Source organism: Mobula birostris, chromosome 14, assembly GCF_030028105.1.
Source record: "Mobula birostris isolate sMobBir1 chromosome 14, sMobBir1.hap1, whole genome shotgun sequence".
Classification (NCBI taxonomy): Eukaryota; Metazoa; Chordata; class Chondrichthyes; order Myliobatiformes; family Myliobatidae; genus Mobula; species Mobula birostris.
In genome coordinates, this window is record NC_092383.1 from 81,096,052 (window position 1) to 81,113,052 (window position 17,001).

The 17,001-nt window shown below is 41.2% G+C and overlaps 1 protein-coding gene across 10 annotated transcripts in view; it reads left to right on the plus strand.

Moving 5' to 3' along the window:
• LOC140210015 (uncharacterized) overlaps positions 1-17,001 on the plus strand; it is a 117,115-nt gene that overhangs the window by 45,667 nt on the left and 54,447 nt on the right. For 2 of the 10 annotated variants that reach the window (XR_011889127.1, XM_072278752.1), the window contains exon 3: positions 14,771-14,971. The exons of the other annotated variants lie outside the window; for them this stretch is intronic. The gene's annotated coding sequence lies outside the window, so the exon portion shown is untranslated. The remainder of the gene's footprint in view (positions 1-14,770; positions 14,972-17,001) is intronic. 10 annotated transcript variants of the gene reach the window in all.

The following is a 17,001-nucleotide window of genomic DNA, read 5'->3' on the forward strand; positions in this document are numbered from 1 at the left end:
GAATTAAACAGATAATTTGCTTTAGTAATGTTAAGTGATAAATAGATGTTGACCAAAATGTCAGATCTCTTTTGAATATTCCCATGGAACCATTTATACCCAAATTAGAGGGCAAATGAGCCCTAGGTTTGTTCCCTAATCTAAATGATGAGATTTTAACAGTGTAACACCTCCCAAATATCACACTGTGGTGTCAATGTCAATAGAAGTGAAATAGATCGGCTGGTTGAGTGGTGTTTCAACAACAACCTGGTTCTCAATGTCAGAAAGACTAAGGAATTGATTGTTAACTTCTGGGAGCCAGGTCAGGAGAACACGTTGGGGGGTCAGCAGTGGAAAGTGTTTCAATTTCCTGGGGGGTCAGCAGTGGAAAGTGTTTCAATTTCCTGGGCGTCAACATCTCAAAAGGCCAAACATATTGATGCAATTACGATGAAGGCACACCAGCAGCTATACTTCATTAGGAGTTTGAAGAGATTTGGTATGTCACCAACGACTCCAGCTAATTTCTACAGATGCACCATGGAAAGCATTCTGACTGCTAACATCACCGTCTGGAATGGAGGTGCTGATGCACAGGATCAGAAAAGGCTACAGAGGGTCGTAGGTTCAGCCAGACCCATCATGGGCACAACCTTCCCCACCATTGAGGACATCTTTAAGAGTCGTGCCACAAGAAAGCAACGTCCATCGTTAAAGGTTCTCACCATCTGGGCATGCACGCTGCACATTACTACCATCAGGGAGGAGGTACAGGAACCAGAAGACCCAAACTCAACGTTTTAGTAACAGCTTCTTGATTTGTGAATGATCCATGGCCTCGCTATTCCTCTTTTGCGCTATTTATTTATTTTTATTGTGTCTTACAGCAATTGGATTTGCCTGCACTGTCCTGCTGCCACAAAAGAACAAATTTCAGAACTTATTTTCAGTGACGATGAGCCTGATTCGGATCCAGTTCTCTAGCGTCACTCTGAAGTCTGTTTCAGAAATGATGGTGTGATCTTCTGAGCCATGGCTGATAGGCAGTGATAGAAAAAATATCAGATTAAAAGTGTTCAATGTTCTTTTACAGTAACAGGTTGTACCACTAGATTGCTAGATGCCGCACTTAACTGGCTGCTAACTGAATCCATGAATTCAGTGACAGATAGGAGAGATCTCTGGCTGGATCTTGCCCATAGAAGTGTCTGACACTGTCTTCCATCTGCCCATGGAAGGTGTCATCACATTCCCTTCTGCCACAATAGTGAATCTGATAAAAAGAGAGTTAACTTTAACTGTCAGTGGAATGCAAAAGCATATTACAGAATGGTAGAAATCTGTAACAAAGAGAGAAAATGCTGCAAGCATTCAGCAGCACTTGCAGCATTTATGGAGAGCGAAGAAAAATAACAATTTAGCCATTATTTTTTCAGAATTGTGGAAAAATAGAGAAAGACAGGTTTCAACATGCAGAGAAAGGTGAGTGGGGGGAAGAAGGGATTAAAGGGAAGGTCTGTGATAAGGATAAATGATAGTGTAAGGCGAAAGGGGACGGAATTGTGACAAATAAAAAAGCAAAGGGTGGTCTGAAGGAGAAGACATCAAATGATTACTCTTTTTAACATTCAGAGTACTATGTTAAAAATCTCCACAAAAAATGGTGAAATTACTGATAATCTGAAATTGTTGAAGAATATGTAGAAAAGTCTATGTTTTTTAAAATTTTTTTATTCAATTTTCAAATTTCCCCCCTCCCCTTAACCCTTCCCCCTGTAACATACCTAAAAAAAAAGAAAGAAAGAAAGACTGCCTGGAAAAGTCTATGTTGACACCTGTCGCAAAGGAGAGGTACCTGAGGCTTAGAAGATAGCCAATGTTTTTCCGCTGTTTAAGAAAGGTTTTAAACATAAACCAGGAAATTATAGGCCGAATAGTCTGCCATCAGTTGTAGGAAAGTTATTGGAAGGTACTCTAAAGGACTGGATCTATAAGTAATTGGATAGACATGGACTGATTAAGAATAGTCAGCATGGCTTTGTGCATGGTAGGTCATGTCTACCCAAAATGTTTTTCAAGGAGGTTACCAGAAAGTAGATGAACGCAAGGCGATGGATGTTGTTTACAGAGACTTTAGCAAGGCATTTGACAAGGTCCTACATGGGAGGCTGGTCAAGAAGGTTCAGTTGCTCGACATTCAAGATGAGGTAGTAAATTGGATGAGACATTGGCTTTGTGGGAGAATCCAGAGAGAAGTAACAGATGACTGGAGGTCTGTGACTAGTGGAGTGCCGCCGGGATTGGTGCTGGGTCTGTTGTTGGTTGTCATCTATATCAACGATCCGCATAATAATCTGGTTAACTGGATCAGCAAATTTGTGGATGGCATCAAGATTGGGGATGTAGTGGACAACGAGGAAGGCTATTATGGCTTGCAGAGGGATCTAGATCACCTGGATAAATGGGCTGAAAAATGGCAGATAGAATTTAATGCAGACAAGTGCAAGGGGTTACATTTTGCTAGGACCAGCCAGGGTAGATCTTACACAGTGAATGGTTGGGCATTGATGAATGTGGTAGAACAAAGGGATCTGGGAACACATGTCCATAATTCGCTGCAAGTCACAGTTAGAAAGGGTCATAAAGAATGTTTTCGACATATTGACCTTCATAAATCGATGTATGGAGAATAGGAGATGGAATATTATGTTGAAGTTGTATAAGACATTGGTAAGGCCTAATTTGAAGTATTCTGTGCAGTCTTGGTCACCTACCTACAAGATCTAAATAAGGTTGAAAGAGTACTGAGAAAACTTAGAAGGATGTTACCGGCTCTGAATGACCTGAGCTATAAGGAAAGATTGAACAGGTTAGGACTTTATTCATTAGAACACAGAAGATTGAGAGGAGATTTGATAGAGGTAGACAAAACAGGCTTTTTTCACTGAGGTTGTGTGGGATACAACGAGAGGTAATGGGTTAAAGGTGAATAGTGAAAAATATAAGGGAAACATGAGGAGAAATCTCTTCACTCAGAGGGCTGTGAAGCGTGGAACAAGCTACCAGCATACGTAGTGCATGTGAGCTTGATTTCAACATTTAAGCGAAGCTTGGATAGGTACATGGATGGTAAGGGTATAGAGGGCTATGGCCCAGGTGGTCAATGGGAGTAGGCAGTTTAAATGGTTTCATCATGGACTAGATGGACCAGAGGGACTGTACTTTTCTATGACCCTATGTAGAGCTTTGTTGGAACAGTACAGGAAGGAGATGTCAGAGTGGGAGTGCCAAGGAGAATTAAAGCAACAGGCCGCCAGAAGTTCAGCTTGTTGGCTGGATGCAAGCGTTCCATAAAACAGTCTGTTTGGTCACTTCAACACTGAGCAATGAATACAGCATAGTAAACAAATGGAGGTACAGGTAAATCACTGCTTCACCAGGTAAGGGCATTTGGGACCAGCATGGTTAGAATGGTGAGTTAATAGGATAGCTACTACATCAATTGCAGTTGTATAGGAAGGTGCCTAGGGGAAGCAAGTAGTACTGATGAAGGTATGAAGTGAATCAGAGTATGCTGGAGGGACGTGTACCTTCAGAATGCGGAAAGGAGAGAGGAGGGTAAATGTGTCTTGTAGTGACAACATTTTGTGCTAGAAGTAGTGACAGTGTATGAGGTGACAGGGGTGTTGAACACTATTCTTTAATCAGCGTGCAGGTTATTCAGCTACTGGGGTTGTATCCTGGCCAAGCATAAAAAGCTGCTTCTATGGCATCAGACCATAATCCAATCAAACCAATTAAGGACTTTGCAACATAGTCAATGCTGCAATCTACTCATAGCAATGCTCATGAAATCATCTGTTCTACACATTGACTGAGAGATATGAGTTGGGGAGTACTCCAAAATTCCTGCATGCAAACCTTTAGAACTCATACCTTTCTTAATCAGAGGCAACATGGAGCCTAGCTTGGCAGAGCATAATTTCAAGACAAATGTTGACACTCCTATGCATGCCCACATACTTTCATCAATACCACATACTGTGCAGGTACATCTCCAGCCACATCATTACGAGATGGCTACTTCTTAATTTGCTGTATTATATGAGATGTTACCTTAATAATCAAACAGCATATTGGCCTAAATTTCTTCTTTCCTCCTTTAATGGAGTCAGCTGATGTATGATTGGGGATATATTCATGGATTTGAATTGTACTATTTTTGCAGGGATATACATATACATCGTCGCATTATCTTTAACCAGGTTATAATTTTTAAGAGTGTAAGTAGGCACCTCCTATATGTACGCCTGCAAAAATGTGAGAACTAACCTCGTTTCTACATAAGAATCCCCTGAGATTCCACAGAGATGAGGTGGGCAGACTATGTGGAGATGTGCCATTGACTGGCTTACTTACTAGTCTTGCTTGAAGGTACCTATGTCAAGGTAGCCTTGCTATACTCTAGCCAGAATCTGTGCACCTAGGATCAACAAGAAAAAGATGGAAAGGAAATATAACTCTGCAGCAAAATCCAATCACTTTGGACTTTGGGCAACAAAGGATGGATAACATGTCAGCCCTGGGGTTCATTTCTCTTTTCTGCTGAATGGATTTCTGCTTCTCACAGGTGAGTGAGAGGACATAACAGGAATGGAGAGGGTAATGTTCTACTATATTAGGATAAGATATACTCAGTCGGACTGCTCTTTGTCCTTTGTTAATGTGTTTTCCACATATGTCCAGATTGACGTCTCTAATTTTTGAAGATAGAATGAAAAAAAAAACTGTTTGCTTTTAGATCAGGCAAATCCTCAGTAACTGAATCTTTAATAAGCTATCTCATCTGAAAGGAAACAAACAAAATCAATATTGGCATTGATTTTGATAAGATTGCAGCCTGGTAGACATACATGAAAAATCATTGTCCTATTAAATTATGCCAATATATGCTGGAATACAAAATAATTGTAGAATTAATATCTGTTGTCATATAAAGCAAGGAAACCTAGGAATTAACGCCTGCTGCCAATATCAGCAGCTGATTTTCAGCTGACATCCGTGAGCTTCAAAGTTATGAAGCTCACACTGGAAATCTGAGTTAAAAGTTTTGGTTAACATTCCAGTGCAGTGGCAATGAAACATAACGCTGTTGGAGACTATATTTTACAAAAGAGATAAAATCCTGTGTAGATATAAAAGTTCCATGACTTCACCTTGAAGGAGTAATGCCTTTGCCCAGTACTTTGTCCTCAATTTCCACAACAAAAAATGTTTAATAGTGACCTTTCTGGGTGCAATTTGGCTGCTGTGTTTTGGACAATACAAAGTGACTGCACTCAAAATTAGTTTATTGATTGTAAACCAGTTTGAAACATTGTGAAAAGTGCTGTTTATGGCAAGCTTATTTATTTATTTATTTCCCTTTTTTTTATATTTCTGAAATCAAGCAACATAGGTGACAACAGGGCTTCACTTCCAGGTGAGCTCAATGCATTCTATCACAAACAAGAGAAGATCTGGAGATACTGGAAATCCAAGCAACACTCACAAAATGGTGGAGGAACTCAGCAGGCCAATGGGAAATGGGAATGGGGAATGGTGAAGGTGAATGCCACACTCAAGTTGGAGGAGCAACACCTTATATTCCGTCTGGGTAGCCTCCAACCTGATGGCATGAACATCAATTTCTCGAACTTCAATGCTCCTCCCCACTCCTTCACCATTCTATATTCCCATTTCCCTCTTTCTCATCTCCCTACCTGCCCATCACCTCCCGCTGGTGCTCCTCCCCCTTTTCTTTCTTCTACGGCCTTCCATCCTCTCCTATCAGATTCCTCCTTCTCTAGCCCTGTATCTCTTTCATCAATCAGCTTCACACCTTCCCCCACCCCCAGCTTCACCTATCACCTTGTGTTTCTTCCTCTCCCCCCGCCCCCACTTTCTTACTCCTGACCCCAATCCCAATGAAGGGCCTCGGCCCAAAACGTTGTCTGTACTCTTTTCCATAGATGTTGCTTGGCCTGCTGAGTTCCTCCTGCATTTTGTGTGCATTGTTTCAATGTCTTCTATGCTCGCTTTGACTATCAAAACATGGAGGAAACATCTCAAACTCCCACAGCCAAGTATCCTGTGATTTCAGGCTCTGAGGCTGCAGTGAGAGCACCCTTCAGGAGGCTGAACCCACGGAAAGCATCCGGCCCAGAGGGGTAACCTGGCCGAGTACTGAAGACTTAATAGTTCCCACAACCTACAGACTCACTTTCAAGGACTCTTCATCCCATGTTCTTGATTAGTTCTTGCTTTTTCTTCCTTCTTTTTCTATTTGCACAGTTTGTTGTCTTTTGCACACTGGTTGCTCACCATGTTCATGTTGTCTTTCATTGATTCTATTGTGCTCTTTGGACTTATCGAGCACACCCTCAAGAAAATGAATTTCAGGGCGGCATATGGTGACATATATGTATTTTGATAATAAATTTACTTTGAATTTTGAACTTTACTGAAGCAACATCAGTCTTAATCTACCAGACAACATTCAGAACTTGTAAACGAAGTCTTTGATCACTTGGATGTCTAAAGGAGTGGATGACTGTGGAAATGAGCTTTATAGACTGGAACGTTCAACCTGTGATCAGAAGTATTTATTGATTGCAAACTATGGGAGGGGAGGAGGACAGAAACAGGACGAAACACCCACGGAGGAGGTATGCCAGAAAATGCCTTCCTTGGCATTTGGTATCGTTTTGATATCTGCTGCACTACACAAGTGAGAGATGACTAAATAGAATTAGGATCACCAAAGATAGCCCCTTAGAGTCAGAGAGCTAATTTAAAACATGAAGAATGTTCATTATAGTCATCTACCAAAGGATAGCATCCGTTAGTCTTGCGAGACCATGGATCTGCGCTTGTAAAGTCTTCACTCTCCAGGGCACAGGCCTGGGCAAGGTTGTATGGAAGACCAGCAGTTGCCCATGCTGCAAGTCTCCCCTCTCCATGACACCAATGTTGTTCGAGGGAAGGGCATTAGGACCCATACAGCTTGGCACCAGTGTCGTCACAGAGCAATGTGTGATCAAGTGCCTTGCTCAAGGACACAACACGTTGCCTCGGCTGGGGCTCGAACTCACGACCTTCAGGCTGCTAGTCCAATGCCTTAACCACTTGGCCACGTGCCCACGAAAGGATAGCAGTTACATCTAATTCAAACATGAAGGATGTTGATTTCAATAACTTATCGAAAGATAACAGCCACATAATAACTTTCAGAAATATTTCCCATGCATGTCATGATTCAGGAGATGTATTCTCACGGTAACACCACTTGGAGAATCAAACCAACCTTGGAGTGGACTGCATTTAATGAGCGAGTGGACTGTTTGAATAAACTAGCTTGAATCTGTACAGAAGTCATGGTAGTATCGCACCATACCATTGTAAGAGTTGTAAAAATACATGTATATCAATCCCAGGGCAACAAAATCCTTTTGTTCTAACTTATTTCACTAAGCAACTGTGCATCTGGAGATAGTCTGACTGGAGCCACACAGCTGTTTTCACATTGGGATCAAAAGTTTAATTCCTGACAGAGAATGAAAATATGGAAAATCTTTTGGATCAAATAGGAAACTTCTTATAGTACTTACCAAGACCAACTTTTTTGCCTGTGTGTTGGGTTGCTGCTGTGCCCTATGGCTTTTTATTCCTATGTGATAGTATTTCAGCCTCACGTAGGGGTGAAAGCCATGGGGTGCTCAGTGAGAAATGCTTCTGCAGTCTCCTAAACCAAGCTACTGAAAGTCTTTCCAACATAACCTAACTTCATCAGCTTGCTTCAGGAACATTACAACAAATACTAACAGCGAGCCCTGGGGTCAGAGGTCCGTCCAGTCAGGGGGCTCAAGGGCCAGTGACCACCACTCCCCCCCGCCACCACACCATCAGGTTGGCACGTCCTAGGATCGAAGGTCTGTGCGAGCCTGGGGTTTGAGGGCTGGAGTTCAAAAAACAGTGATTAGTAAGCCCTGGGTTCGATACCAAAGATCAAAACCAATAGGTTGAAGACCGAAGTCAGTGCCTGGAAGTCGAGGCCCATTGCTCAGCATACCCAGAAGTTGGGGTCCCAGTGTCTGCAAGCCCACCAGACGCTGGAGGCCCAGAGGTGGCCCGTCCTGGGACTGGAAGCCGGCCTTTGTGCGTGGATGAGTTGGTGGGTGGGAGGGAGGAAAGTTGCAGATTTTGCTGCTGTTGTTTTGTTTTGTTGCTGTCATTGTGTTGTTGTCATTGATGGTTATCGTGTTCTGCTGAACATTGTCAGCATACTATGCTGGCGCTGGAATGTGTGGCAACACTTGTGGTCTACGCCCAGCACATCTTTAGGTTGTGTTGGTTGTTAATGCAAATGATGCATTTGACTGTTTGTATTGGTGTACATGTGATAAATAAATGAACCCGAACCTGTATGAAAGGCTTGACTATTTTCTAAATGGAGAGGAAATACAAAAAAAACAAAGCATGCAAAGAGACTTGGGAGTTCTAGTGCAGGGGTCCCTAAAGGTTAATTTGCATGTTGAGTTTGTGGTGAGGAAGGCAAATGCAATGTTAACAATCATTTCAAGAGGAATAGAATACAAGAGGAAGGATGTAATGTTGAGACTGGTGAAGCCTCACTTGGAGTATTGTGAGCAGTTTCGGACCCCTTATCTTAAAAAGGATGTGCTGACACTGGAGAGGGTTCAGATGAGGTTCCTGAAAATGATTCCAGGATTGAATGGCTTGTCATTTGAAGAGTATTTGATGGTTCTGGGCCTGTATTCACTGGAGTTCAGAAGAAAGAGGGGTGACCTCATTGAAACCTGTCGATTGGTTTTGAAAGAGTAGATGCGGACAGGACGTTTCCTACGGTGAGAGAGTCTAAGACCAGAGGACATGGCCTCAAAATAGAGGGGCGTCCTTTTAGAACAGAGATGAGGAGAAACTTCTTTAGCCAGAGAGTCGTGAATCTGTGGAATTCTTTGTCATAGGCAGCTGTGGAGTCTTTATGTGTATTTAAGGCAGAGGCTGAGAGATTCTTGATTGGTCAGGGCATGAATGGCTACAGGGAGAAGGCAGGCCATTGGGGCTGAGAGGAAAATTGGTTCAGCAATGAAGAAATGGCGGAGCAGATTCGATGGGACAAATGGCCTAATTCTGCTCCTATTATCTTATGGTCTTCTGAATCTGATAAAAATATTTTTCTCTGCGGATCACATGTTACCATAGTTCAGAGAGTTATGCTTGTAAGTGAATCGGAGCATGATGTTGTGTGAACGTCAGCACTCCTGGCAGGGATACCCATACAATTGAAGATAAAGGGGAGGTAATCTATCAATAACCATCTATCTATCAATAACTCTAAGACCTCAACAACTAACTGGTGAGTTAAGTGGCCTCACTTCACAATGGCAGAGCACTGCTAAACCAAAGGATGAATCGCTGATTGTTTTGGTATACCCCTGCTAGAAGATTAATCTCCCACAGATTATATAGCTGCCAGTACACAACAATGTCGCCACATTAAAGGAAACCAAGCACAGGTAGTTTCCTCCACATCCTGAGAGGGCTTTTATATGTAGCTGCAAATATTGAGTTATTTTACAGAAGAATGTGACAATGGGTGAATTGTATACAATTTCAGATCAGGTCCAGTTTATTGTCACTTGTGTCACGGGACCGGCAACAATGAATATAGAATTGAGTCAGGTTTTATAAAAACAAACAAACATTTATTAAACTCTGCTCAAAAATAGGGAAATGTATTTAAATTACTAACTTAACCGGAAGTTCATTGCTATACAGCAACTCTGGAACAGTTCTTAAAAGGGTAAATGCAAAAACAGTTCCTAGAATGGTAAATTCGAACACAGTTCTTAGAATGGTAAATTCGAAAGTCCAAGAGATTTACACAGTCAATTAGGAGAGACTTTCCTGAAGTAATGAATTCCTCGAAGACGTGATGTTACTGCTGATCCTAGCCGGAACCTGCCTTGTCCACAGGATTCACAACAACGGAAATAAAACGGTTTAAAGGAACTGACCTTTTCCTCTGGAGAATAGACACTGCACAATCTTTCCTGCTTTAGCAGAGGATATCTCAAAATGCAGGTCACTGTGTCTTGAACGAAGATTCAGTAAAGGTCGATTCTCTCCAAAACCGCCGAACGATATCAGCTTTACTCGACTCTACGAATTCCTGTACTTTGGTAAGGTCTTCAGTCTCCAATACTACTTACAATAGAAAGAAGAACTCCAATTTAAAACAAAACTGCGTCATAAGACGAATACCCAGCATAATGGAGTATCTGATGAATTAAATAAAGAACTGAACTTAAAACTCAACTGGATAAACTAACTGCGTCACACCAGGGGTCTCCCTTTATATACCTGGTGAGAACATGTCATCACGTGACCTCACATCAGTGGAAAAATTACATCATGTGACCTCCACAAGACCATTACATCATGCTCATCAGATACTCAATTACATCATGGCCATAGGACAGTCACAAGATACCCATGAGGTATGTAACACTTGCACAAGTAGGGTGGTGGGGTGGAGATATGTCTACCAAAGGAGGTGTAAGGTGCTCCTTCCCTCCACTGGCCTGCAGGTCACCCTTGGACCAGGTGTAACACCAGATTAGCCCCCCAATCAGGGTCACATGAAGCCATGGGAGCAGGTGGTGGATGGTCGTATGAGCATTTGGTGCACATCACAAGTCCTGGTTATGTGACCACTAACGCCAGACAATCTCTGAAGAGTATTGAAAATGGCTGGGGTCACCCAGCTTGTACGGATACTTCTCAGAAGAAGGCAATAGCAAACCACTTGTGTGGAAAAATTTGCCAAGAGCAATCATGGTCATGAGACTATGATCGTCCACATCATACAACACGGCACATAATGATAACGATGATGATGTAGAAGTATGGTGAGGTACAAGTTTGGTGAAAAAATTGCATCACAGGTTTAGACAGCACAGAGACTATAAAGTGTATCAGTGAAGAAAGAAACAGTGCAAAAACAAGACAATAATGCAAGAAAAGACATCATCATAGACAAGTCTTTATATTTACCATTGTGTGGCCAAGAACAGTTCCAGTGCTATATTTAAGCTTGCTGGCAACACCGCTGTTATCCAAATCAAAGGAATCGTCATGTTGGAGAGAGATTAGATGTAAGTTTGAGGAGCTTTACTGGCCTTTAAACATTGTACTTTTTGTGAAGCTTTTCATCAAATTATTTTTGTAACCTAGGGAAAAATACACACGCAGGACAACAAATACTTTTTTGGGTCTTAAATTCCTTTATCTGTTTTAGATTTTTTTTGTAGAAAGAGGGTATCAAAATAAAAATGACAAAATAAATTTTTAAAAAACAGTTCCCGCTATTACAACCTCAGTTTAACTTCAGACCACACTCTTGTTACGTATACAGTATGAAAATAACTAAAACAAAATATACAAAACCAATACAGTAGTGGCAATTATTTGGCTTCCAAACTTCCAAACACATAGAGGCTAGACCTTCAAATGAGTTCTCCTCGCTCACGATAGTAGGCCGATTAAGGAACTTCTCAATCACGCTATCCAGCGCTGATCAATTTACTCGCGAAAATCTTTCCTCACCAAACCTGGGGAAAGCACTCAAATGTCATCCTTTCTAGAACATGGCAACTCTCTGTTTTACTCCACCCATGAAAAATGCCATCACCATTTTCTCTTAAAGGCACAGGCAGCTATTTTAGCATTACCAAGGTGAATACATAAGTGCGCTCTAATAATAAAAAAAGATATTCAATGGTCACCTGGTTACATTATCTAACTTAGAATGAATAATTCAAGTAAAGTACAAAAGGTATAATTCTATTTTATGCAACACACAAAAAATGCTGGTGGAACGCAGCAGGCCAGGCAGCATCTATAGGAAGAAGTACAGTCGACGTTTCGGGTCGAGACTCTATAGATGCTGCCTGGCTTGCTTGTGGTTCCACCAGCATTTTTTGTGTGTTGCTTGAATTTCCAGCATCTGCAAATTTTCCCCTGTTTACATTTTTAAATTCTATTTTACCTTCCTTTTGTCCAGATCACATATTGTACAAGGGACGTGTTGAGTAATTGTCCTTCAATATTTTATATCACTTTGAAATATCTTGTCATCCAAACAGGTGCTTCCTTATTATAATTATGGATTAGATTGGGAACCTTCCACTTTGATACTACATCATTACATTCTGTCGGACTCACTTTGTACATTTCCTCCTGGCAGTAGTGTTGGCAAACCTCCAGGATTGGCTGGAGTCTACAAGAATTAAATTGAAGTACTTCAGGTTATTACTTCGAGCAAAACTGGAGAAAAAGAAAAGATCATGGAGTCAGTGGTAAAAGAAACCTCTTTGTTAGTTTTCACTGCTTACCATTTTTATATTGGAGGTATAATATATTAGAGATGGGAAAAAAATCTATGCGACAAGAAGAAAAACTGAGAGTAAACTTTTCAGCACAGAAAAGGTGGGCTAAAGGACCTGTTCCTGTGTTGTACAGTCCATGTCAGAATCAGAACCAGGTTCATTATCACTGACATATGTATGTCATGAAATATGTTGTTTTGCGGCAGCAGTGCAGTGCAAGACATTAAAGTTGCTAAAGTTGCAAAAATAACTAGCAAGAAAGACACAAAACAATGTAGTATTCATGCATTCATGAACTTTTTAGGAATCTGATGGCACAGTAGTAGAAGCTGTTGTTAAAGTGCCGAGTGTGGGTCTTCTGACTCCTGTACCTCCTCCCTGATGGCAGAAACTCGAAGAGGGCATGACCATATGGTGAGGGTTTTTAATGAGGTATACAGCTTTCTTGAAGCACTGCCACTTAAAGACGTGGGGAGGCCTGTGCCTGTGGAGCTGGCTGAGTCTACATCTGTCTGCAAACCTCTGATGATCTTGTGTGTTGGAGGTTGCATAGAAGGCTGTGATGCAACCAGTCAGAATCCTCTCCACCATACAGCTGTAGAAATTTGCTAGAGCCTTTGAGGACATACCAAGGCTCTAACAAAGGGCCTAGTGAGCGAGGAGAAGATGGCGGCGCGACACAGCTCGCAGCGGCCTCTCCGGTGCTGGTGTCTGTTACTTGTCAAGTAGGGTGCCATGCACAATCCTGATTTGATAGAGACAGACGTGAGAGCACGGAGAAACATCCATTGAAACTTCTGAAATGCCTGCTTCGCTGCTGCTGTTACTGTGTGGTCCAGAATCTCCGGAGGGGAAGGCCCCGAGTCCTCGGCTTTGCTTGTTGCTCGGTGGCCGAGGTGGGGTCGAAGCGCTAGGCAGAGGATGGTGCTCGGAGAGGCTGCGTCAGAGACTTGAAGTTTTCAGACGGACTCAGAGTCCGCTGCGGTCGGGTGCTTCCAATGGTGCTGCATCGGCAAGTTTGCGGCGCTTGGAGGTTCTTGGCAGGGAGAGTTTCTCCCTTCTACCGCCTGCATGAGATGATGGGACTTTGAGACTTTTTTTTTTTACCATGTCCATGGTCTGCTCTTTATCAAATTATGGTATTGCTTTGCACTGTTGTAATTATGTGGTTTTGTCAGTTTTAGTCTTGGTTTGTCCTATGTTTCTTGTGATATCATTCTGGAGGAACATTGTATCATTTTTTAATGCACGCATTTCTAAATGACAATAAACGAGGACTGAGTGTCCTCATAATCTAATCTAATCCCCTCAAACTCCTAATGAAGTAGAGCCACTGGTGAGCCTTCTTCATGTCTGCATCATTGTGGTGGACACCAGGAACATAAGCTGCTCACCCTTTCCAATGGTGATCCCTCAACAAGGACCCCCAACTTCCCCTTCCTGAAGTCCACAGTCATTTCTTTGTTGTGTGTTCTATAACACAATTACACTTTCAGGTGAAAATAATGGCCTCTTTTTGTAGCATGAGTTGTTATAATTCAAGGTCAATGGCCAGGAATTATTCAACAGGATAACAAAAATTTATTGCTGCTCCATAGCTGGTGGAAGTAAGATAAACATCTTCAGGTGGCAATGGATGGAGCAAGGGGAAGGAGCTTTCAAAGATAGGTCGTGTGATGAAATGTTGTAAAACAATAAAACATGAAAACTTCCAAGGGAGGTGAATACTTTTTATAGGCTTGGTATAGTGGAGAATGAAGAAGGTTATTTATGATTGCGTAGGATTTAGATGAACTGGGGAAGTTGGCCAAGGAATAGCAGATGGAACTTAGTTCTGACAAGTGCAAGATTTTGCATTCTGTTAAGTTAACCAAGAAAAGGACTTCCATGGTAAACGGTAGGGTCATGGAGAATGTTGACATAACAAGGAGACTTTAGATTGTAGGCACATCATTCCCCTGAAAGAGGTGACACAGGTAGACAGGGTGTTTAAAAAAAGAATACTACCTTCATTCTCAAGATATTAACTACAGGAGTTGTGATGTTGTGTTGCAAATGTACAAATCAATAGCGAAACTCCATTTGCAGTATTGTGCACAGTTCTGGTCACCTAGCTCCAGGAAGGATGTCATGAAGCTGGAAAGGGTGCAGAAAATGACGACATTACAGGAATTAGAGGGCTTGAATTATATATTTACAGATACAGCATGGAACAGGCCTTTCTAGCTGAATGAGATGCACTGCCCAGCAACCAAACTATTTCACACTAGACTAATCACAGGACAATTTACAATGACAAATAAACTTACTAACTGGTATTTTCTTTGAACTGTCAGAGAAAACTGGAGCACCCAAAGGAAACCCACTCAGTTACGGGGAGAAGGTACAAACTCCTTACAGACGGAACTGGAATTGAACTCCAAACTCTGGAATGCCCAGATTTGTAATAGCGTCATGCTAACCTCTATGCTACTGTGGCGCCCATAAGGAGAGGCAGAATAAGCTGGGACTTTTTCAAGGAGGATGATCTTGCTGAGGTACTGTATATAAAATCAAAATATGTGCAGATAAGGTGAAAGGGGAAAAGATTTAAAGGAAACCCAAGCAGAAATCTTTTTGCATAAAGACTGTTGGGAAGGAACTACCAGAGAAAGATAGGTACTGTACAATGACGATATTTAAAAGATATTAGGACAGGTACTATACATGGATCTGAAGGGTTTAGACAGAGGTTCCCAACCTTTTTTACACATGGAGCCGTATCATTAACCATGGACCCCAGATTGGGAACCCCTGGTTTAGAAGGAAATGGATCAAATGCAGACAAGTGGCACCATTTTGAATAGCTAAGTTGGCTAGCATGGACAAGTTGGGTTGAAGGGCCTGTTTCCATGTTACCTAATCCTATGGTGGCACAGAGTTAGACTCTGTACAATGCAGGTCTAATACATGTTATGAATAAATAATTCACATTATGGTTACACTTCTTGAAATGAGAATTTTGTTCCTATTCCCTCCCAGAGATAAAATATACAAAATGGTGCATTAAACGGTATTGGAAATTTGTAGCTTTATAGCACTGTTAATGTTACAAAAGTGGTTTAAACTCAATTAAATACTTCAAGAAGGCTCCTGTAGTAATTAAAATACATAAGCAGAACTCTGCTAACAAGGTAATGGCCAGATAATCAAATTTTTTGGTTACTTTGATGTTGATTGAAGGATAAAGATTAGCCTGGGTATTGAGAAATCCCCTGCTGTTCTTCAGAATAATGAAAATGGATCTATTACTTTTACCTGAAAAGGCATGCAAATCCTTCCCATCTCAATAAAATCCGTAATAATGATAGAAATAATGAATTCAAATTGCACTTGTTGCTTGCTGGTGATTATATTCGTCATTTCAGTAGGTTAATGCAAAAATTTCTGATTTAATGATAGTTTCATTAGAAAATGATAATTCCTGGACAATTTTGTATGGGGAATAAGCAAATATTTATTAAAGGGATAAAGCTCATACAGAAAAGCCAGGGCAGCAAAGGGGACAGGATAAAGGCTTGGCCTCAAAAAGAAGTGAGATTTAGCTCCTAGAAAATGATTACTGAATTTATGGAAAACTCTGTTCCTTGTGAATACTGCAAGTACCTGGGTTTCAACAGCATATATCAACATGTACTTAGATTTGCTTAGACACTTAAGTTTCAGGAGGAAATTATAGAAACTTTAGTTGGAGGAAAAGTACCTATGGGAGCTTTCACTGAGCCATTTTGAGCAAAGGAGTGTAGTTTATTGAAACATAATACTAGCACAAATCATTATCTCTACCATTCAGAATAAGTAAATTGCTGCAAGGTGATGCCATTATTTTCCGAGCTTTCCATCAAGTCACATAGCATCCTAACCTAAACTGTTGTGCTTCCTACACCCCAGTTGTGAGTGAAGTTAACTAAAGGATCATTTCTGACCAGATATGGTCCTGAAAGTATTACTGTGTGGTAATGCGATGCAAAATTCTGAAAATCGTTGTTACAATTGCTTTACTTAATGACCAATTAGTGCAGAGAAGGCTCAGACCAGACAGGACAGTATTGATCACTAGCTGAAAGATAAGACAGCATTCAGAAGATAGCCGCATGAAAAAAAATTAATTTAATAATGAAATTAACACAGGATCTGAATCTGGTAATTGGATCCCACAGAACTGAAAAATGTCCAGTTTCAATTTCATCCAGAATGATCATTTTCATGATATATGAAATAACTCCAATCATAAAATCATGCTGGCAGTTCTAGTTATGATCCATTTTAACACATTTGGCCCATTACGCGTGTCAGATGTACTGCACCAAATGGCATCACTATTCACAGTATGCTTGTTCCACCCATACACAAAACCACAAACTGTGAATACCTTGGAGGAGTCTCAATAGAATTAGGAACATATAGAGAAGGTTTGTTGTTTTTTCCTCTTCAACCAATTTAAGGACTAATCTGCTGACATCAGGCCCTGAGTGGGCACATCCAGAAATGGGTTTAGGTTGTTCCAACACCTTCCAAGGTCCACAGC